This window comes from Canis lupus, chromosome 10 (genome assembly GCF_011100685.1).
Source record: "Canis lupus familiaris isolate Mischka breed German Shepherd chromosome 10, alternate assembly UU_Cfam_GSD_1.0, whole genome shotgun sequence".
NCBI lineage: Eukaryota > Metazoa > Chordata > Mammalia > Carnivora > Canidae > Canis > Canis lupus.
The window spans coordinates 3029450-3053644 of NC_049231.1; the positions used below are offsets into that span (position 1 = coordinate 3029450).

The following is a 24195-nucleotide window of genomic DNA, read 5'->3' on the forward strand; positions in this document are numbered from 1 at the left end:
CTCATTAAGGGGCTTGGATGAGGTACGCTTCATTATGGATGGCAGCCCCCATGCCTATCTCTAACTTCAAGAAAGCTTCCACTAATATTTTCAACATTTAAGCCCAACCTTATCTTTTTGCTTTCTTCTTGTTTCATTTTGTTACCCTAGTCAACATTTCTTCAAGTTGGTAGAAATTCTGTTCAACTTGCTTTTGTTGGCTAAATATGTGGGCAGTTCTTTATCTTGTTCTTCAATTGTTCCCCATCCTTGAGTGGCTTAGAGATAATGCTGGCTGCCAGGACTGTCTAGTTATCGTTCCCCCATGAGGCTTAGAAGTCTACTACACAAAGGAAGCCCAGATTCAGCTACTCTTTACATCTCATTCACGTGCCAATATGGAAACTGTGTTTGCATTGAACTCCCAGAGAGCAGGTGCTATTATATTTACAAACACAGTACTCAAAACAGCAAGTTAATTTTTAACATTTTTATAGTGGGGGGTGGAGGGAGAGAATAAGAATTTTAAGCAGGCTTCATGCCCAGCATGAAGCCTGGCTCAGGGCTCAGTCTCACAACCCTGAGATCAGGACCTGAGCCAAACTCAAGAGTCAGATGCTTGGGGCACCTGGGTGGGTCAGTGGTTGAGTGTCTGCCTTTGGCTCGTGTTGTGATCCTGGGTTCCTGAGATCAAGTCTCACATTCTATTGTCTAGAATTAAGCATCTCCTAATTGCAAGGCAGCTGAATAATGTGGTCTAGCTGTGTGCCCACGAGCACAGGAAATGAGTTTGGTAAATGCTTAGGACTACCCGCCACCGATAGTACCACATAAATGTGGGTCTTATATCTTCCTTGTTTAAGCAATTGGGATACTCGTGGAAATGACTAGTGTCAAATGAACCCATGAAAATCTCAGGTTGGAATATGAAGAAATTGGTACCCATATTCACTCCCAAATTCACTGGGAGATTCACTCCCAGTATATTTAAAGAGATGTATTAGATGAGTTTGCTTCCTTGTTTCTTATTCTCAGCTTCTAACAAGGTTCTAACTTTTGGCCATTTCTCTCCATTACAACCAAATATCTGCAATAATACTTGGCATGTGGAAGCACTTTGACCTTCATTGTTTCCCACATCTCTCTGAAATTTGAGGGATAGGTATTGTTATCCCTGTGTAAAGGAACAATTAATCATTTAGATTGGCATCACGGAAACTATTAGATTCGAAATACAAATCTGGAACTTCAGTTTTCTGACATTCAGTTTAGGTCTTTTTTCTTAAATATGCCTTCTCTTTTCAGCATTTATACCATAAGAACAAGGGAAGTGAAAGGAAGCGAATACTAAGTTTGCTAGTCCATTATGCCCCTATTTTTTAGATCTAGTAGGTAGACATGAGGATTTGTACTGGCTTAATTAAGACTGGAGATTTAGTTGTAATTTTTTTCTACTTTACACAGCTCTATTTTGGTGGCTATAGTTCTATTTGACTGTCCGTTTCCCTCAAAACCTTCTAACCTACAAAAGGTAATTTTCAGAATCATCAAGGAAAAAAACCATTTTTAGTGTTTTGTTCAATTCAGTCGTAAGGACCCAAAGACTCTAAATAGTCTGGACCCGCACTCAAATTTAAGATCTACTTTACTTCTTTGAGGATTGCCCATTTATGGTTGGGAAGAGAAAACATAAGGTGTGTTCAAATATAACACTGCATAAAAGGTTTTTGAAAGGATTACAGTAAGTCTATCTGCTATCTCACATCAAAATTTCTCTAGATATAAAAGTATTATTTTTTAAATTTTTGTGGATTAAATACTCATCTTACAATTAAAGCCAGAAAGCAAATTGATTTTTATTGCGTGAAAGTAAAGATGCCTACCACCAATGGGGGAATGGGATTAAAAAGGAGATGGGGAGAAAATATCTCCAGGCCCACCCACTGGGAGAAGGGTTTCAGCTGGATCCAATAGTTATAGTCTAAAACCAATATGACAAGAAACAGAAAAAGGAATGAAAACTTGGGCTGCATTCCTGCCCACACACATACAACTGTAATGGAAAGAATCACCAAACTAATTGCCATCTGATAGTTTGCATGTTAAGGGAATCAGCAAATGCCTTCTTGCTTATATTTGGCTTGAATACTCTTTTCTAAGCCCACAATATAAAATTATGCACATATTAGTCAAAAAAATTGGGCTATTTGTATTCATGAAGAAATGCTAGAAGGTATGGAAATAAATAAAAGCAGTAAATAAACATCAATGGAAAGATTACATTTCTTTACTATTATTAAAATTATGTACTCTATATTAGAAAAGGAAAGTTATAATGCAGAAAATCTTTCTTAATCATTAGACCTGTCATATCTTTTTTTGTTTGTTTTTACTACTTTAAGCAAAAAAAAAAAAAAAAAAAGGCACCAGATTTATTGACTTATCTGTAGTAATAAATCTCATGTTTAAACACTGGTAATTGGTGTCTATAATGATGGATAATGTAATGGAATTTGTTTTATTAAATTGTAAATATAATTTTATTTGCTTTTTATTTCTTCCCCTAAAATATAGCATTGGGCCTTCCACATAACGAAAGCTCAATATATCATTGTTATAATCAATACAAATAATCATAAGAATAATAACAGTGGCTCCCTCTGATTATCATTTTCTTTTCAACTTAAATGGTTTTCAAGCCAAGTCATCATTTGGAGATTTGTATGCGTCAAGATATCATATCCAAAGTTATCAAACTCATTTGAATTCTATTAACACATCAAAAGTTTTATTTTAAAAAAGTCTTAAATTTTAAAATATTTGCCTTAGGAATAAGGAAACAACTACAAATACAACTTTGCTATAAAAAAATATTTGGTATGTTATATATCCCCCGACTGTAACTTGTTTGAGATGGAAATGTAAAAGAAAAATGTCCCTTCAAGAACTGATGCTGAATGGCAATGGGAATGACAGAGTAAGAAGTTCTAAAAATCCTCTTTTCATAAAAGCAGTAAGAACTGTCTCCACCCGAAAAGGGTCCAAATTAACCTTTAAAGAAGTGTGGGAATGAATCAAAGACTTGCAACAATCTGGGGAACATTTATTTAGGAACAATGGCCACATCTCAGGAAGGTAAACCTTGTGACACTTACCTTGACCTAGTCCCACTCACCTTGCCCAGTTCTTTAAGGGTCTTAAACAACAGAGTTGCCTGGGTGGCTCAGTTGGTTAAGTGTCCAACTCTTGATTTTGGCTTAGGTCATGATCTCAGGGTCCTGGGATTGAGATCTCCATTGGGCTCCACGCTCAGCATGGAGTCTGCTTATTCGTCTCTCTCTACTCCTCTTCCCCATTCAAACATATCCCCCTGCTCTCTCTTTCTCATAAATAAATAAATAAATAAATAAATAAATAAATAAATAAATAAATAAATAAAATCTTTTTAAAAAAGAGAGTCTTAACCAAAAAAAAAAAAAAAAGAGAGAGTCTTAACCAACAACCCTGCAATCATGGTGAAAGGCAGCAGCCTAGGAGACCCTGGAGAGAAAAAGAGGGTTAGGAGCTCTTCCAAGGCCTCCTTCCCAGATTACCATTCTTTGGGCTCTCTGGCACTTGCCCTAAAAATCCTTTTCACCAAACTTGTCTTTATTTGAGCTGACTCAGAGCTGTCTCAGTGTCAACAGACTTTTTCTCTGGGGCGTTTGTCAGAAACAATCAGCAGCAGTTGTTCAGCCTCACGACTGCGAAGCAGTCAGGGATTGTAGGTTAGTCAAATAACAGGTGGAACAAAATATGTAAATAGAATGCCTGGGGAATGAAACGTTCAGAGGAAGATTTAAGAAGCTTTGACACATTCCTGAGAATCTAGAAAACAACATGTATGAGCTGAGCTGAGAAAACCCAAACACCTCACCTCTGGCTGACTTTGTGGCTCCGTGCAATCAGGAAGTGAAGACTAGGACAGAGTTGTCAACTGCCTGCCTGAGCATTTAAAGCAAGCCCAGAAACATACACTGAGCGATTCAGCAAAGGCAAGGAGACTTACTGGTTCCAGGCATTTAAAAAAAAAAAATCTCAGCCCAGTCATCAGCTGACTACAGGCTAGTTGAGCAAAGATGTCAGTGACACTGTGTGTGTGTGCAGGATGTGAGTGTGTGTCAAGAAACCATATAGAATAAAAGGTGGCTTTCACATTAATTTGAAGCATGGATGACACCAGACATCTCTCACAGTATGATAACTGTTGGATTACTTCCAATGTGAAAGATTCTTTGGTGCTGTTTTTTTTTAAAAAAAAAATCATCTGTGGGGATCAGTTTCCCATCATGTGACGTTCTCAAGAGACCAGGAGCTCGGCTACAGCCTTACCCTGATGCAGGGGAGCTAGCAACGCCGGGATGGTGCTACTGGAGAGTGAGCTGACCAAACTCTTCCAGAAGTGCTGGTTGTCGGGCAGCATGTTCATCACCCTACACGAGTATGGTGGTTGAACTAAACCCATTCCAAGGAAAGGTTCGGTAGAGGGCTTTGAGCCCTTAGACAACAAGTGTCTGTTAAGAGCTACTGAGGGGAAAAAGATCAGCACTGTGGTGAGCTCCAAAGAGGTAAACAAGTTTCAATGACTTACTCAAACCTACTGAGAGCTAACGTGGATGGACTGAAGAAGACGGATGAGAAGAGCAAGAGTAAGAGGAGCAAAGCAGCACAGTGAAGGGCACTACATATCCTGCTCTCACAGCTCACCACCGTTACTGTTTTTCCTTTGGTTTTTCCTTTTGACCACAAAGCTAGGTTTCTCATTCCCCTATGATAACTTTTCATGTGAGAGGAGGCTCATTTTGGATGGAACAAGGGCTGCAGGGTTTACAGGATAGTTGTAAGAAGCCAAATTTATCTTAGATTTGGTTGATTGGTTTGTGTTGCATGGTTATATATCCTGGGATCATAAAGTCTCCATAGCCAACCATGTGAAGAACAATGGATCATTAAACCTGTATTTATCTGCAAAAAAACAAAACCAAAAACCAAAAAAAAAACAGGAGCTCATGAAAAAAATGAGTGGCTAAGAGTAGTACCTGCTAAATTTTATACTGAATCACCTAGTTGTACTAGGAAAGTCTTTTTACATTTTGCTTTAATGAGTTCTTCCTAAATAGTACTCTCTCCAGCAACGCTTGACTAATATATTAGTAGTAATTATTTCTATGCATTTCTACCCACTCAGTACCCATTAAAAAAATTAGATAACAGGTTTTACTATGAGCCTACAATTGCTCTAAAAAGTCTTTATTTTTTAAAGATTATTTCAGAGAGAATGAGTGAAAGAGAGAGGACAGGAGTGGGGAGGAGGGACAGAAGGAGGAGCAGAGGGAGAGAATTTCAAGCAGACTCTCCACTGAACAGGGAGCCCAACTCGGGGCTCTATTCCAGGACCCTGAGATCATGACTTGAGCTGAAATCAAAAGCTGGACACTTAATTGAGCCATCCAGGTGTCCCTAAAAAAAAAAGTCTTAAAAAAACCCCACTAAAACCAAACTTTTGCTCTAAGTTATTTTATAAGAAAATGTAAATTAAGTGTTTTTAGTTAGGTCAGTACCTATGCAATACTCTAAATAAGTGTAAGTCTGTTTTGCAATGTCTACAAAAAGATAGAGTTATTGCATTTAGGGAACCATCTGTTTTTTCTGAGTTCACAAGAGCATGTTCTCCTTCTTCAAATGTATAGTAGTTATCTTTTTTGCTGTATTTCAAATTAACCAGACTTAGCAAATTAAAAGAACAGTTTAACTAGTTCAGAGTTTCTCATGTGTTCATAACCAAGCTATCAGGCCTGCAATCATCACAAGGCTTAATTAGGACTGAAGACTTGCAACTTCACTCATAGGATTATTGGGGAGGGCTCTGGGAAAGACCTGTTAAGTGAATGGAAAGTTAAGGCACAGATGGGGAGAAAATATTTCAAAGGACATATCTGATAGGATATCCTATCACATAGGATAATGTGATAAAGGCACATTATCCAAAATATATAAAGAACTCTTGAATATACTCAAGAGTTAATATAACTCTATAATATATTCAAGAGTTAAAAATGGACCAAAAGACCCAAATAGACACCTCAACAAAAAGATACAGAGCACATGAATAAGCATATGAAAAGATGCTCCAGTTTGTATGTCAACAGGGAAACACAGATTAAAACAATCCTGGGATGTTGTTGTTCGTTGCTCACATTCCATTTGCAACTGAAGCTTTCAGTTCCTCCATGTGTGAGCCTCTCTACAGGGCTCTCTGAATAACCTCCTGATAGGGCTGCTTGCTTTTCTCAGTACAAGGTGTTGAGAGAGAGAGAGATCTAAGATGTAAGCCAGTGTTTTCGTAACTTAATCTTGGAAGGACATCTCATTACTTCTGCCCCAATCTATTGATTGGAAGTGAATCAGTAAGTCCAACCCAGTCTCAAGAGGCAGGGGTTCACAAGAGAATGGCTACCATGGGCAGGATCGTTGATGGCCATCTTAGGCGCTGCCTCCACAATGTGCCAAAGTCACCTGATGTTGATAGGAAGTCAGGCCACACAGACCCGTTGTTCTCTTTTCTTGAAGGAAAATAACTTCTGAGTTTCTACTTTGCACAACTGGTTAGATTATAATGTCATTTATGAAGCAAGAGAACACTGGTGAAGACTGGGTCTGAGGAAAGAGACCGTGAGTTCAGTGATGGATATGGTTACGTTGGTTAAACTTGTGGTTAACTTGAGACTTCCAGCTGGAGATGCTGAGTTGGCAGTTTCTTACGTGTGATGGAGCTCAGAGGGAAGTTTCGAATGGAGATGCTCACTTGAGAGCATTTAAAGATATGGGCACGGATGAAGTCATGAGGGAGAAAATATAAAGTAAAATGAGGAAAGGAACAAATTCAAAGCCTTGAATGCCGAGATTAAAAGCCAAATAATAGGCAGTGATATAGCAAAGGACATTCAGGGGAATTAGTTCCAGAGGTAAAGAGAATGGAGGAGGTCTGGTGATACAGAAGCCCAGGAAGGGGTCGAATAACAGGAAAACAGAAAAATGCCCATTGGCTTCATGATGAAGGAGAGGGAGAGAAGCACAGATTGAGGTGAGATGAGGAAAGGCAGGTAAGTGATCAGTGACACCGGCAATTTTTTAAGGCTTTGTAAAGGAAGGGAAAAATACAATGATCAAAAGGGAAGGAGAGTCCAAAGATGGTGATTTCTTTTCAAGATGAAAGTGAATATGTTTAAATGATGGTGGGAAGGGTGTAATAGAAAGAAATGAAAAGACCAAGAAGTCAAAACACAAGAAATAGCCTGAGGTTCTAGAAAAAATGTGTGAGATGGGGGAGGTATGACACAAATGGAGGGTTCATGTCCCGAACTGAAGGGAAGCAGAGGAGAGGAAAAGTGAGGCTGCAGAAAGGAGTGAAGATTCGATAGCAGAGAAGCAAAGTCTTTCTTGGCCTGTTGGTTTTATTTCGCCGTGAATGTGGGAAAGAGGTCAGGTGTATGCGTGCCTGAACGTGGCGTGTGCGTAGACTGACAATGAAGAGAACACACAAGTCAGGCAGTAGTTGGTGGGACTTCGAGTAAGCTGGCACAGGAGGAAAGAACAATATTTTTTATAGGTGTAGCCAGATCATTTGGAGAAGGTTAATTCCAGGCCAGACTGTGAAACTGGAACGTAGGCCATTCCGCTCTCCCTTCCAACCCTTTCTCCTTCGTCAGTGCTTTTATGCCTCTCTTGCTCCTCTGATCAGAATGAATGGGGTGTAAAAAATGAAGCTCACCTGTATGCGAGGGACTTGAGTGATAGTATCTCTCGGGAGGGTTTGCATTTAAAAGAAGATGAAGATGCCTGGGGCGCCCGGGTGGCTCAGTGGGTTAAGCATCTACCTTCAGCTCAGGTCATGATCCCAGGGTTCTGGGCGTGTGTCCTGCACCGGGCTCCCTGCGCAGTGGGGAGTCTGCTTCTCCCTCACTCTCTCCCCCTGCTTATGCTGTGTTTCTTTGTCAAATAAATAAATAAAATCTTAAAAAAAGAGAAAAGTCCAAAGAGGGTAGTGCTCTCGGTTTAAACCAGGAGAGTGAAGTGCTAATAAAGCAACAGAATTTGAAGCAGATTTTGGAGTAAACAGCTCTACCACTTGCACGTGATACAATTTATCTGGGCCTCAACTTTCTCAGCTGTAGAATGTGGATAGTAGTTAATTTAAAAGGTTTTGTAGAGGTACAACATGATGTATACCAAGTTCCTGACACTCAGCCACTCTTATTTTTCTCCTTCTTATTACTGAGGTCTAGTTGACATTCAGTGTTGTGTTCGTGCAGGTATACGACATGGTGACTCAGCAATTCTCTACCTTACTCAATGCTCGCCGTGGTAGGTGTAGCCACCATGAGTCACCACACAAGGTTATTACAGGTAGTAACTATGTTCCCTATGCTGTACTTTTCATGCCTGTGACTTCCTTGTTTTATAACTGAAATGTGTTCCTCTGAATCCCCTTTATCTATTTCACCCACCCCCCATGCCCCTCTTCTTTGGGAACTGCCAGTTTAATCCCTGTATGTATGAGTCTGTTTCCATTTTGTTTGTTTTGTTTTTTAAGATTCCACACTTAAGTCGAATCATATGGTATTTATCCTTGGTGACTTGTTACTTCACTTAGCATTATACCATGTAGGTCCCTCCATGTTGGCACACAAGGCAAGATCTCATTCTTTGTTATGGCTGCATAATATTCCATTGTGTATATAAGCACCGTATCCTTTTTATCCATTCATCTCTCCAGGGACACTTAGTTTGCTTCTATATCTTGGCTATTGTACATAATACTGCAGTAAACATGGAGGTCCACATAGCTTTTCAAATACACATTTTTTGCTTATTTGGGTAAATAGTAGTAGAATTACTGGATCACAGGGTGGTTCCATTTTTAATATTTGAGGAAACTCCATACTGTTTCCACAGTGGCAGTGCCAATTTGCATTCCTACCATCAGTGTACGAGGGTTCCCTTTTCTCCACATCCTCGCCAACACTTATAATTTCTTGTCTTTTTGATATTAGTCATTCTGACTGGTGTAAGGTGATATCCCATTGTGGTTTTAATTTGTATTTTCCTGATGATTAGTAATGTTGATTCAATCACTACTGTTACACTCAAGAAAAATAGTAGTACTTACCATTAGTACCAGGACTACAATTATCATTGTGGTTATTAGTATTAATGTTGTAATTATGGTTTTTTAAGATTTTATTTTTTTACTTATTTATTCATTCCTTCATTCATGAGAGACACACAGAGAGAGGCAGAGACACAGGCAGAGAGGGAAGCAGGCTCCCTGTGGGGAGCCTGATACAGGACTCGATCCTGGGACTCCAGGATCATGACCTGAGCCAAAGGCAGATGCTCAACCCCTGAGCCACCCAGGCATCCCTCTGGGATGTATTCTTAGAGAAGTGTATCTCCTTCTCCTTCTTGTTTTGCTCCTTGGAATGCATATGTGATGACCAGACCTCTATCTTGAATTCTAAGGACCATGATGGCTCACTTTAGGGATGGAGGAACAAAAGCTCCAAGCAGCCTGGGGTCCAAGAGACTGCAAAGTGATGGGGCCAGCTCTTAATTGCCTATGTACACAAAATTATGTGATATTGTACATTGTTATGTTTTTTAAGTAACTGACTTAAAAAAATAAGTGTAACCAATCCTTCATTAAAATTAACATATCAACTAGGAACTAAAATTCTGCTTTTGTAAAGTTTCAGATTGGTTATACATTTCTGTGTTTTTATTTCCACTCAAAAGACTATCATTTTTAGATGGAAGATTGTTTTTCTTCTAAAGGACATTGTGATAATTATTTGATAAAAGCAAATAGAGAACTCATTATAGTTCTACGTAAAGAAGTAAAATATGAGTTTCTTGCCCTGAGCCTCCTTAAACATGGAATTAACTGCCTGGTTCCCCACTCTGAATCTTCCAGTCTCTGAGTTAAGTTCTTCGTGAGATCTCACTCATTCAATCCTCCCAAGAGTTCTTTGAAGGAGGTGTTATTTCAGCCCCATCGTACAGCTCATAGAGGTGAAATAATTGACTAATGCCTCCCAGCTAGAACTTGAAGGACTCAGGCTTTTAGGCCCAGGCAGTCTGACTCCACAGCTTAATATCCAACCCCGCTCTCCCACTCGGTAGGTATGGGTAGTCCTAGAAATTCTGTGATTGGGGCTCGTTCACAGCAGAAAAAAATATAAGTAGAGACAAGCAAGGAAATGACTTGGCACGAGACGTTCTTGTGGACCTATTCCTTAGATCTTCTTGGATTTTCTTCCTTGGTCCTGAGATACTTATAGACTGGATTCTTATTTTGCCCTCCATGACTGAATTTTCTATTCCTTAGCTCAAAGTGTCTTCTGTAACCAGGCTCTGCATAGTCAGGCACTTGGGACCTGAACATAATTTGGACCGTTTGTTGTCCATGACTATCTTCTTTCCATTCTCTGTGTGCTACTCCATTTTCAGTTGTGACTTAGATTTGTTTCTTGCCTCTCTCTCTCTCTCTCTCTTTTTCCTCTCTCTCTCTGGAAAGGCCAGTCTCTGGCTTGGAACCTTTCTTCCAATTCCATGCTTAGCTGGAGTTTTGGGTCTGACTTGATCTTATTTCCAAACCTAAATTCTAGAAACTTAGAACTGAGAACACCAAATTTGGTGGACAGTTTGATTCTACAACAGAAATATGATTAACTTTGGCATTGTTGGTTACAGTGTAGACAGACAATCCTTTGGCTGGATCATTTACTCCTTTATTCACCAGACATTCATTAAGCACCGGCTTCTTGCTATGTGCTGAAATAAAACCATGAATGAGTTGGTTCCTGTGCTTACGGAATCGTCACACCAGTAAACAGTGGTTGCAATAGCAAAGGATCCTAATAATAGTAAACAAGTTACAAAACTCCCACAATCAGGCTAGAACAAGGGAATAATCAACTGCTTGTGGCCAGTGAAGCTTGAGCTGAGTGTCATTCCCCAGGTTGGCAAGGGGAGGTGGGATGTTAGAACAAAGGCACAGAAGCATAACAGAAAGTTTAGGATAGGACAAAGGGAATAGTCGGAGACGGAATGGAAGAGAAGTTTAGAGTTACATCAGGAAATGCCTCATGTGCCATGCAGACGAGTTTGGGCTTTGAAGGGATTTAGGCAATCCAATGAAATGATGAGATTTGCCAGGTTTACCCACTCCTCCAGGCTTCTGCACATCAATGTGCCACCAGGCTGGTGCACACAGAGAAGTGATTAATGAGCTCTGTGACCACCCAGAAAACATTCCTGGCAGCTGCAGGCCCCAAGATACATCTAGGAATCTGCTTCTCTGGCAACGTTTAAGTCAGAAATAAGCCTATTTTTTTAAAGAGTTTTTCTGCTGCTTCAGTCACATCTCTTTTTGTCTGCCCTATCATAGCTGCTGGTTGCTCCTTCTTTCTATTGATTATTTTCAGAGATTAACATAAAGATTAATTGATACAAAGAAGGCTTGCATTTCCCCGGTTTTGAGGTAAGCTGAGATTGATCGTGCAAATGCCAAAATAATTTGGAAAGGCTATACCAATTCCTATTAGCAAGAAGTGTGATAACTTGTTGTTACCCTGTGAAATAATAATACTTCATTAAAATGGAAAATGACCATATATACATGAGAATGCCATGTTGACAGGTCTTAAGATTCCTTTAGCCTAGTCCTCACTGTCTGATGACACCAGCAGGGGACATTTGTAGAGAGGTCCTGGAGCTGCCCTCGCTGACTCCAAACTCTTCCCATCCTTAAGGTTGGTGATAAAGCCAATTATACTTGATAAACCTAACAGCTCCACTTCCATAAGTATTTAACTTCGCTTGTCATTTTGCATCTTGCATTGAAATATGTAGCAGATTCACACCAGGAATTTATCAGGACAGTGTTATTTATTAATATGAGGGTCCTTTGGAGCACATAGGAAGTATCCAAGTCTAACTTTTGAAAGATGGAGAAATGGTGTGGTCCTGAAAACATGGTGACAGTATAATACTCTGCTCATTTGGGGCTTTCTAATCTAGCCTCAGGGATCGGCTTCGTGTTTCTATCTTTTTTTTAACATGACAGTAGTGTTCACCTCCCATGTTACAGTGATTGAAATTCCCAATACCTCAACTCAAGCCAAAGAAATGATAAAAAGTGTACAAGCAAGAAAATAATGTTCCAGGGACAGGCTACACCTTTTTGCTTGATGTAACAACACATAGAAGTGAGTATCAAGGCAAGGATTATCTCCTGGATTTTTTTTTTAAATAAATGCAGAGGTGGTTACAAGAAGAAATGAAATGTTGACTAGCAGAAGCAGCAGGGAGGTTTTCGTATTGGATAGTAACAAGTTGAGACATTTTGGATGTCTTCTTGCAGACCAGTAACTGGAAATTAAATAAATATTTCTGGTATAAAGGACAGGCACCTGCTTGCAGCTTTGTGTTCTATTATTCCTGCTTTTCTCCTTTGATGCCTGATTTCCATGTGCTTAGAATAATTCATGAGAATTACTTTAACATTTCAGGAAAAAAAGTAATGAGTAAGAGCTTGCTGCCTAGAAAAATATTACACAGCTGATTTCTGACATTACAAAGAAACTTGGAAATCCTTCTGCCTTCATTATCTGCAATAGACCTGGTGTCAAAAGAAAGCAACAATTTTAGAATCAGGAGTCCGGGCCACAAGACCTCGCTTCCACTGCTAGCTCACTGTGTATCCTTGGACAAATTCATTGACCTCTCTGAAACTCAGCCGTGTGGTCTAAAAAAGATGACAGAGGGCTCTGATAATCAGGAAGAGCTTGCTGGCTTTAATGCTCTGTGATAATGCATTATGTGTTAGATTAAATGCAAATGAACTGAGAAAAAGAAAGGCAGAAATGAAGGGGACCATCATTACTGCTCTTGGATGTATGTGGAGTCACACCAGAAAAACTGGAGTTGTTTTTTGCCCCACACCCTAGACTGGAATGAGCAACCATGCATTTAAAACTGAAACTTTGGAACATAGTAAAGCTCGAGAAGGAACCAAGCCACAGCCTTGGGGGTGGCAGAGGTAACCCATGGTTCCAGTGTATCCGGCGCACAGGGAGGGAGAGTATGACTCACAAGGCAAATGCTTTCCTTCATCCCACAGACCGCTGTTCTTACTAATATTCCAGATCAGTGGGAGACCACTCTGTCTGCCTGGAGAGCCAAGGCACTTTCTGGGCTGGGAAGGAGTAAGGATCTAAAATGAATGCTTGGGGAATGAAAGGAAAATACATCCTCTAAGGGCCTGGAACGTGGGTCTCCGAAGAGGTCCAAGGATAGGATTCAGGTTCTAAACAAATTTTCTTTCATTTTGTCTTTATTGCATTGAAAACCATCTTTTGGACAAACTATTGTCAAGTGATTCAGGCCCACTTATTAAAGTATTTATTACAGCAACTGTGCAGTAGCTTGAGATGCTACCGTAGACAGTACTTGTCATTGTTGCCATGTTATGATGTCCAGAGTAATTTTTCTTTGATAAACATTAAGAAATAATGTATCCTATCATGATGACTATAAATATCTCTTCACAGACTTCTCACAGAAGGCACAGCTCAAGTTAGAAAATGTCAAAGAAAAAAATGGTACGATGAAACTTACAGATGTTTTGCTTTTACTTCCTTTGCCAAAAGTTTTGGGACATAAACAGTGCTTCTTGAGTAGTTATATTCTTGCCAAAAGAAGCATAAAGTCAACTAAGCATGTTTCTAATGTATATTAAACAATGTGGGGTTCAAGAGAAGAAAGCTCAATTTGAAAATTTGGAACTTTACACTTTCATTTACAAGCATCACCCAATATAATCCTTATTTTTTTAAAGATTTTATTTATTTATTCATGAGAGAGAGGCAGAGACACAGGCAGAGGGAGAAGCAGGCTTCCTACGAGGAGCCCGACATGGGACTTGATCTCAGGACCCCGAGATCTCGACCTGAGCCAAAGGCAGACTCTCAACCACTGAGCCACCCAGGTGCCCCAATATAATCCTTATATTAGGTTATTTCACAGAACTTCAATCAAGAACTACTTGGACCCCAGAAAACAACTAGAACAAGAGAGACTATTTGGACACTTTCTTTTTCTTACTATGTTCATTTCTGTCCATTTGCTTTATTTCTCTCTCTCTGAAGATCAGCTTCCACCATTTTTCTGGTCTATGGGTTTACATGATAGGAAAATATGGCCCCCAACACACCTACACACCTATATTTTTTCATAACATGAATAAATTCAGCAACCCAGAAAGGATCTTTTTTTTTTTTTAGGATCTCTTTTTTTTTTTTTTCCCTAAAGTACCAGTCTGAAAAATCCCAGTCAGGGATCCAACTGACCTAATTTGGGGCAGGTGTATATCCATAGGCTGATCAACCATGGCCAAAGTTAACGTCGTAGGAACACAGCTATTCGTACTGTCACCAGTGGATGAAAGGTACAATGTAAGCTCTTAAAAGGAATTGGTATTACTTGGTATTAACACATAGAAATGTACTGTGCACCCTGGGCGTCCCAGTGCACATGTTCAGTGTTCTTCTCTACACACAACTGCAAGTGTGTCATGCTTAAAGTTCTCCAGCTTTCCCAGGTGAACTCTGGTTTTGGCCCAAAATCATACTTGCCCTGAATTCTGATAGAATGGCTGAGGCGGTAATTCTCTGTGGCCAAGCTTTATGAGTGCAGCCCTGTCCTGTTTTATTCAGTCTCAATCACTTATTTACCTGCTTCTTTATAATATGTGATATATCCAAGAAAAACAATTTAATTATAATAAAACTTATATCTAGTTAAAAGAATGAAAAAGTTGCAATGTATATTGGCGGCTAATTCTTCACATATCCTGATGGAAAGGGATATGAGGTAAATTATAAGATGAGCAAACACCTTGGACATGCATTTGTTAACTGTGTTCTTTGGAAGTGAAGTGTACTCCCTGATTATTCCATCCACTGACTGGGAGGGTTTCCTGTGATAAGTGTTCTTCGGGAGCTGCAGTTGAGGTTGGAATTTGGGAAGATCTCTCCTAAATCACCTTTGTAATTCACTTTCCATCAGTGTCTATATTCGCTTGCTTTATTGGGTTTTCTGTGAACACAACTTCCATAAAATGTTCAATTATCTGTCAATTTCATCTGTGAGAATTCTATTTTTAAATAACCAATGAAAGAAATGTGTTGAATGTAACCTGTAGCCAGAACGGGGTCTTATGTTCTTGAATTCTACTTAAAACACCAGTGTTTAGGACTCTTCCCCTCCCTTTCTTTCTCAGTCATTTCTCATGAATGAAAAACAATAGGTTGGAAAAGGGAAGTTTGTGCCTTTGTTCTGCAATGAGCCCTCAACCCCTAACTGAATTCCAACTCTAGCTAAATATACTTTACCAAGAGAATGTCATCAGTGTGTCCACCCCTGTAGTATTGGCGCTATGGAGGGGCATCTTAAGCTCTCTGGGACCTCTCAGATATTTTATTCCGATTTCTAGAACAGAGTTTCTTTATTTTAATTTCAGAATAGAGTGCAATGGAGGATCTGATTTTTGCAGTTCAAGCAAGGTAAAATATTATCTGATCCCCAGCTGGTCAAAGGCAGAGGTTAGCAATATCTACTACAGTCCTTGAGCTGCCTTCATGTGAGCCGCCTCAAACTGCACATCATCCCTTTTGTGAAAAACCTCTAATGAAGGCTGAATGAAGTAGCCAACATATTACAATATTCTGACATTTGTCACCAAGCCCCCTAAAAATCCTGGATACAAGATGGATAACCAACTGCTCTGCCACCACCAGGATATCAGTTCTTCTCCTGGTCTCAGCCAAGGGATCATCACCCTTCCACCCTCCCTTCATTCAGTCAGTGGGCAATGTCTGCACTTAAAATTCTTTCTTGGAAAAGCAAGTCATGTTGATTCATACCATGGAATACTGTTCGGCAATAAAAAGGAAGCACCGTAATGAAGACTTAACTCAGTGGCGCAAAAATATGGACGTCAAAAGCATCATGCTGAATGGGCCATGCAAGACATGGTCACACATGCTGCATGACTTCATTTATATTGATTAGAGGATCAGAAAAACCTTATCTATGGTAGAAGAAGTCAAAGGTGATTGTCTCGGAGTGGGAAATGGAGAACTTGCCCAAAAGGGACACAAGTTAATATGTCTTTGTTGGAGGAGGTCATCGAGAGGATGTGACTAGGGGCGCCTGGGTGGCTTAGTTGGGTAAGCATCTGCTTTCAGCTCAGGTCATGATCCCAGAGTCCTGGAATCCAGCCCCACACCAGGCTCCCTGCTCTGTGGGGATCCTGCTTCTCCCTCACCTTCTGCTTGTTCCACCTGCTTGTGCTCTCTCACTGGCAAATGAATAAATAAAATATATATATTTTTTTTTTTTAAAAAAAAGAGGATCTGACTGTCTGTTGACCCAAGGCCTGGACTAAAGCAATCAGAGGCTCCTCACGCCCTCCTCTGGCCCTTGGACTGTATGTTCTGGCAACTATTCCCACGTAATGAATTATTCCAAGGACACAGTCTTGAGAGAGTGACGTATTGTGGAGATCGCCTGGAGGGCTTATGTGATTGAACCCAGTTAAAGCCTTAATGTGAACTTCTAAAATTCTGGAGGGTAGGTGAAGAAGCTACTCATCCTGTGACCACCCAACATGAGCCTCATATGTAAGTTCATTCCTCTCACTTATTTAACCTGCCACCTACCTGTCTGATATGACCTGACTTTTTCTTTGGTCTCCCTTTGCCCTCTGCATACAGCGGACAGTTTACTTGGGGAACCTTAAAGCTGCAAACCGGCAATCCTGTTTTCGGTAGTTACTGCATTGATGCTTACAAATGTAAAAACTTATCAAACTGAATCCTTAAGATCTGTGCATCTTATTATACATAAATCACACTTCAGTGTAAGAAAAAATATTTTTTTTCAGTAGATATAACAAATCCTACTCAACGTAGCTACAGGGGAAAAAAAAGGAATTGATTATAGGAATTTGTGAGAATTGGGGGGAAGACAAGAGGAATGTGTATGAGCATAAGGAATGAACTGGAACCAGAGATTCCAGTGCTCTCAGGACTTAGTTCCCCACTAAAGCTAATCTCAGCACATCTGCCTCATTTCCCTTCTGTACCTTCCCCTACTTCTCAGGTCCAGCTGACAGAAAATACAGATGACAGCAGTCCCCCAGTGTCACATCTTACAGGATAATTCAATCCATCAATTGTTCAGCAAATAGTTACTGATCTTGATTATTGATTGTCATAGTGTGTCAGGTACCCATTTAAGCCTTGGAGCTATTGCAGTGAACTGGCCAGACAAATCAACTGGAAGAGTGCCTTCTAACTGAGGGGAAAGGAGATAAGAAGTAAAAAAACAAAACAAAACAAACAACAACAACAACAAAAAACGCCAAAATAATATAATATTAGGTAGTAGTAAGGATACTACAGAAAAGGAAAAGAATAATGCATGCCATATTTCAGAGATAGAAGGACCAGTGGAGTTGGATGAGGAGGAGAATGATAAAAAATATAGTCAAGAAGGTAGGCAGGTGCTGTCCTGGAGAGCCATAAAGACATGGGTTTGTATTGGTTGTATTTTAATAGCAATGGCAAATCATGGTGGGATTTTAATCATTGGAAAAATAGGTTCTGATTTACGTTTATATTTTTATATTTAATTTATTTTTTTAAAGATTGTATTTAATTATTCATGAGAGACACAGAGAGAGAGGCAGAGACACAGGCAGAGGGAGAAGCAGGCTCCCTGTGGGGAGCCCGATGCAGGACTCGATCCCAGGACTCTGGGATCATGCCCTGAGCAGAAGGCAGATGCTCATCCACTGAGCTACTCAGGCGCCCCTATATTTTTAAATCAAAGACAATAGACTCTGATTAGGTAATTCTGATATTTCTTTCTTAAATTTGTATGTTTCTATGGAAAAGATTTATTTGTCCAGTCTGGATCAGGTGTCTACCCCTTAGTTCAATGGTTGTAGCCATTGAGTAGGATCATTTTATAGAATCATGGTAGGTCCTGTTCAACCATATGTTTACAGGAAAGAAGAATTTTGAGAAAGGTGTGGTAGGCAGACAAACCTATAAATATGCTCATTCTTAGTCCCAATATAAAAACTAAAGTTCTCTGGTTGTTTATTATTATTATTATTATTATTATTATTATTATTATTATACTGCCAAGTAGAGATGTGACATAAATTGGAAAGGCTTCAAGGAATCCATGCTTTAGAAATATGAGAAAGTGGTCTGTGCCTTGGTCTGTGGTTTATGCCTCTGTCTACATCATCTACTCCAGAAATGTAGATATTTCATTTAATATTTTGAAAGAGGTCTTAGACGAATTGGCAGATGTGCCATTTTCCTTCAGCATAAACTGGATGGAATGACTGATGTCTCCAAGTGCAGATAATTCCTAACTTTCTTCCTTCCCAGTTTACCAGAGGGAATGGGATCGGGTCTATACTGCTACGTCCACAATGAATAGCATATAGTAGGTACTCAGCATATATGTTGAATACGTAAGTTGTGATGCCACCAAAAATGCATTCCTATTAAATGTTCTGTTCTGGAAACTTCAAGGAAGTTGATGTCTCTGAATTGTTAAAAAAGAAAAATACAGTGTCTTTGACTGAAAGAAAAATGTTGGGACATTATGGTTAAGTAGAACATTTGAAATGTTTGGCAGCACATCTGGGGTTTTTTGTTGGCTGAAGATAGAAGCTCTACACATCATCATAGTTCATTGCAATAATTATCTTAACTATTCTCTGCCGTATCCCAAGGTCTAAGAGAAGCTCTGCTATGTAGTGGGTACTTAATAAATATTCACTAAATTAATTATTATGAATATATCAGAATGTATGGACATCAAAGATTTTTAAAAATAATCTTGAAATAAGCCTTGTCTACTGCTGTGATGTTGTCACCTTCATGAAAAATAGAATTTCTTCAAGCATTTTCTAAGAAATGGAAATAATATAAATTTCTTTTTCATCATGTGCAAAAATCTACGATTTTCTGAAAGACAAATCTCAAATGCCTTCATTGACCCTGACAAAGAAGTTACACTTTCGTTGAGGATTAAAGAAAGTCTGTTCTAAGCAGGTTGACAGGCAAGGGCTCATTACTGACCTGGATTATTTGGTGGATCATTGTAGCCATGGGAATCTGGTAATATTCTGTTTTGCCGCCTTGCAGTGACTGGAGTGCTTTTGCCGAGGGCCTGTAATCTCTTTTGACCAAGATGTTCCAATAGAAAAAGTAGAGGCAGGGTGCTCTGAGCTGTCTCATATCAAAATAAATCCTTCTGTAGAGTGCAGGTTCTAAAGCAACAAAAGAAATTGTAGCAAGAATCTCTGTGCCTGAGTTTTACACATTTCGGAGGCACCTGTCAATAGCTTTCAAAGGATTCTCAATGATCCCTTGATGCCAGAGTGTTAGGAACCACTGTTAACCCAACATTCAACTCACAGATGAACTGTTCTGTGGGAGTCTTTTATTTTTTTTTATTTTTAAAATTTATTTATTTATTTATTTATTTATTTATTTATTTATTTATTTATTTATGGGAGTCTTTTAAAAGAGGGTGCAGGAGGAGCAGAAGTGAGCTTTGGGCCACGTGCCCTGCCAGCACCTGACACGCATTATCACTGTCATCCTCCCTCTGTCTCCCTCTTTCCGTGTGCACGTACTCAAGGTTGACACGATTCAGTTGTGAACGGGGCTAAAGGTTCAGTCGGGCCTGCACAGCTGATTCAACCCACACCCCAGCCCCTGCCGTAACCTCCTACACTCCAGGTCACCACGCATCCATGCCCTACACTCCATGCCCCTGCGCCAGACACCACCCTAGGACCTTGAAGCCCAAGAAAAATTATTCAAATTAGTCCATCTGCAGACAGTCAGTGAAACCTCACCCTCCTGTCTTCCCTTATGAAAGCTGCTCTCTCTTCCCCTCGTCTAGGGGAACAACCCCCTGTGCTGTCTTGTGGGGTTGGAAGGAATTTGGTGGTGGGACACGTCATCAGGTGGTGTCCCACCACCAAAAGGTTCTGTAAATCTTATAGGACAGCCTCAATCCTGAGAAATAAACAGCCTGGGTTCTGCTCTGCAGAGGAGGAAACTGAGCCTCAGAGAAGTTGAAGTAGTGCAAATGTAGCACTCTGTTCATTGGTGGAGCCCGCATCACAATCCACCTCGGTCCCTTATCCTACTGCACTTGGCCCTGAGAACGAACTTTCAACTTATAAACTCAAATAACCTCCAAAGATGATACATATTTCAATGACTGTCCTAGATTCCTTAGATCTTCAAACACAGAGAGAGGGGGGACCTGATATTTGGTTAAGAAAAATGACTGTCAAACTGTGAATATCAATATCATCACAAGTGATAATACACCTTCATTAACAATGAGATAAGCTTACCCGTATCACTCTAACATTTGTCATTAATTAAGGTTTCAATTATTTTTCCCTTTATGAGATAAAAAGAGGAAAACTAAAAGCTATGGAAAGGTTTCGCTAACAAAATATACACCCCAGCCACGCAGAGGTGTGCTCGAGCCAGCACTTTCAAGTTGGAACCTACTGTTAACCTATTGCCTTCAAATTGTTTAGGGAATTTTCAAGGCAGCTGTTATACAGTTAGAAACTTGGTATGATTTGCAGGCATTTTAAAGGGTCACTTATGCGATTTCAGAACCATTCATCTCTGAATTGTTTTCCAAATTCTATGTTGTGCTACTCACAACTTCCCATAATTTTATATTTTTGAAATGTTCTGCTAAAAACTTACATCAAAGAATGTTTTAAAACATCATATCCACATAGCGTTACCACTATCTGAATGATAAGAAATGGAATTCCACTCTGAATTACAAAGTAGAAAGTATTTGATTTAACCTCACCAAATTACTATGTAAAGTGATAATCAAGAAACATATGTGCCTTAACGACAGAGAACAATACGGATGTACAGTGAGCCTTGGGGACACCACCTAATCTTTTGTGCCTTAGTGCCATTACCTGCAAGACTGAAAACCGCACTTTTGTGTTGAGAGAAAAAAGCGACATTATGAAAGAGAAGTGCTTCAAAGGACAACACACTGCCCCACAGCAGGGACTTACTATAAGGTACATTCACTGATTTCTGTGATTGTAGTTCACACTTTAAGGTTTTTTTTTTTTTAAGATTTATTTATTTATATTAAGATTTATTTATTTATAGAGAAAGAGTGAGGATGGCAGAGGCATAAAACCTTCCAGCAGACTCCTGCTGAGCGCAGAGGTGGCTGGATGGCAGGACCCAGGAGATCATGACCTGAGCAGAAAGCAAGAGTCGGACGCTTAACTGGCTGAGCCACCCAGGCGCCCCTAAGTTTCAATTCATTTCTTGTCTACTGCCTACATTTCTCACAGAAGCACAAGAGGTTGTACACTTTCTGCAGTCAGGCATGGAGCTTCCCCCTGCACCCAACCCGGTCTGTGGCACAAAGGAGCCACTCAATAGACATTTCTACAATAAAGGGATGAATCCACACTTAACGACCCAGAATGGATTGATGGAAATACAGGAGTAGGTGCACAGAAGAGACTTTTATAGTTTGCATGAAAAAATTTAATGATGTCCTTCATGACACTGAGGACCATCTGCTTCCTTTCAAAGAGAGAGAGAGGGTAAGGTTTGACCCGGAGCAGGAGGGAAGAATGAACATAGGACGTGCCTGGTCAATAGGGTAAGTTGACATCGGTCAGTTCTCCCTCAGAAGCAGCCATACCTAGTGGAGAGATAAATGAGGCCCTGTTGGTAGTAGCCCAGGGTTTCCAGAATCCATAGCCACTGCTCCCCCCTCCACACACACTTCACATCCCTGACTCCTCTGCCCCATTCGCCACTGCCAACCACCACTTCTAGACTCTGAAAGGTCATAATGGAAAATTTTTGTTCCACGACCTACCTTCTGCTTATGCATCTTTGCCCCTCACAAAGGATCCTCATGAAAACCAGTTTTCCATTTCAACTTATGAGATACGGTTGCTCTCGAAAGCCAGACTGCTCTTGTGTCCTTCCCTAAGGTGTTTTCTCAGCAAGAGAAGTCTGTGTATGTGGATGTTAACGACTAACTCACCTTCTTAAAGGCTATGTCCATCTGTCACATAAGAAGAACATCCTCCTTTCAAGAGTGCTAAAGAAACTGAGGGGAAGGGTAGGGACAATGGGCAGCTATTAAAAAAAAAAAAAAAAGGTGAAAGGCTGCTGGTGAGTATAACTGATAAAAGCAATTAATTAAGCATTAAGTGTAGAGTAGGGACTGTATGGCATGGCATAAATTATAGCCACACTTCATGCTTCTTTGTCCCTAGACCTTGACATATAAAACCCCGTGGCTTTCCAAATCAATAAATTCAGCCCTGTTTATGGTAGCCTCTTTCCTTGGGGATGCAGCAGGTGTCTCTCCACGTGATTCCACTGCATGAATATTATGAAAGTTATGTCACAAGTCGCTGACATGAGCTGTAGCCATTAGTGGGGGGGGGGGGGAGATGAGGGGCAAGGGTGTGGAGGACTAGGATTTGAGCAATTAAGAATGAAGAAAGGGGTTATTTATTTAAAGCTCCTCTATCTTTCTTCACTAAAGCATCTTAAAGTTTATCAGCAAAAACCATCTCTCTGCCTAGTCTTTCACACAGCAATTAGAGCAATTTCTTAATCTCAGGAGGATGCCAGTATCTTCCAAGGCAATAAAACCTGTTCTAGAATAATGTTATGGGCTTGCAAAATACTTTTTCGAAGCCTTCTTAACAATGCTGCCTCAAGAAGTTTCTACTTTAGAGATGATATCATATCCCACATATTTGACATATTTAAGGAGAGCAGGGATTTAAAGTCCAATTTATTTCTAGTAAAGACAAAACGGGAAGTGTGTTCCATAGTGATTGAAAGGCAGCCACGAAAATAGGCTTGTGTCAGGCCTTTATGTTGTTAGTAGAAGCCATAAAGCCCCAGAAAAAAAAAAAAAAAAGATATATGATCTTAAATCTGAGTAGGACCAAATAAACTTGATGGCTTTTTCTGAGTAAGAGGTGGGTGGATGGCCTAGAAACCTGTGTTGTGTGACGTCGGTGACATGGATCATACCAATTTAATTGGTACAAAGATTGAAATGGTTGTACAAAATTATTCCTCTGGGGCTATTTTACTGCCAAGATGGTACAGATTTACACTCAGACAGGTAAAACTTCTCGAAAAGGGCAATTTCTAGCCTGAACACAAAGTCCGAAAAGAGTTAAGAAAGAATGAATTCATGCAAACTTACAGTTGACAGTTTCAAAAAATGCATCTATCAAACAGAGGATAAAGTAGCCCTTGCTAATTGGGCACAAATTCTGTAAACCTCTCATGCACGGATCCAATTCGGTCAGTTGCCGAAATGCAAGATTATATAAAAATAGAAAAGAGATCTTAAAGCAATTGCATTCCCCGAGGTCGTTTGGTGTCTCTGAAGGTAAGCTGGGTCCACTCATTTTGCATAGGTTCCGAGGAGTCTATGGAAGGGATATGAGAGATTAACGACACTATAATCCAACATAATAGGGTTTGCCAACCGTGTTTCATTCATTATCCACTAAATTAGCGAGGCAAGGTGCTGCTAACAAGCAGCAAGACAATGCAAAGGAGATAAAAACGTGAGCAGTGCTAGCCGTTCACTAATCACTCTAAAAAAGAAATCTGTAAAATAATAAAAAAATAAAATAAAATAAAATAAAATAAAATAAAATAAAATAAAATAAAAAGAAATCTGTCACTACACAGGTCAACGCAAACCATGTGGCACTGAGATTCTTTGTCAAAGAACCCTCAAATGAGTGAAGACACAGAACATTTTTAGGAAGGGCTATTTCCCATGGAAATTGCAGAGATGCTTTCTTGAGTCATGTACAGGGAAGCTATGACACTCTGGTCCCCCTGGGATGGTTCCCCTTTTATCAGCACCAATCAATGCCTAATGCTCTGTTTCACTTCCCTCCCAAAGCAGCTCTCTGAGGCATTAAGTACTGCCCTTGTGTGAAAGATGAGG

General features: G+C 39.9%; 1 long non-coding RNA gene and 1 pseudogene across 1 annotated transcript in view; both read left to right on the plus strand.

Annotated features, from left to right (window-relative positions):
• The first annotated feature begins 4379 nt into the window (after window positions 1-4379).
• LOC100688080 lies at window positions 4380-4693 on the plus strand (annotated as a pseudogene).
• A 1570-nt stretch (window positions 4694-6263) lies between these two features.
• LOC119873580 overlaps window positions 6264-24195 on the plus strand; it is a 61229-nt gene continuing 43297 nt past the window's right edge. The window contains exon 1 of the long non-coding RNA XR_005365315.1: window positions 6264-6425. This is a non-coding gene — a long non-coding RNA (uncharacterized LOC119873580). The remainder of the gene's footprint in view (window positions 6426-24195) is intronic.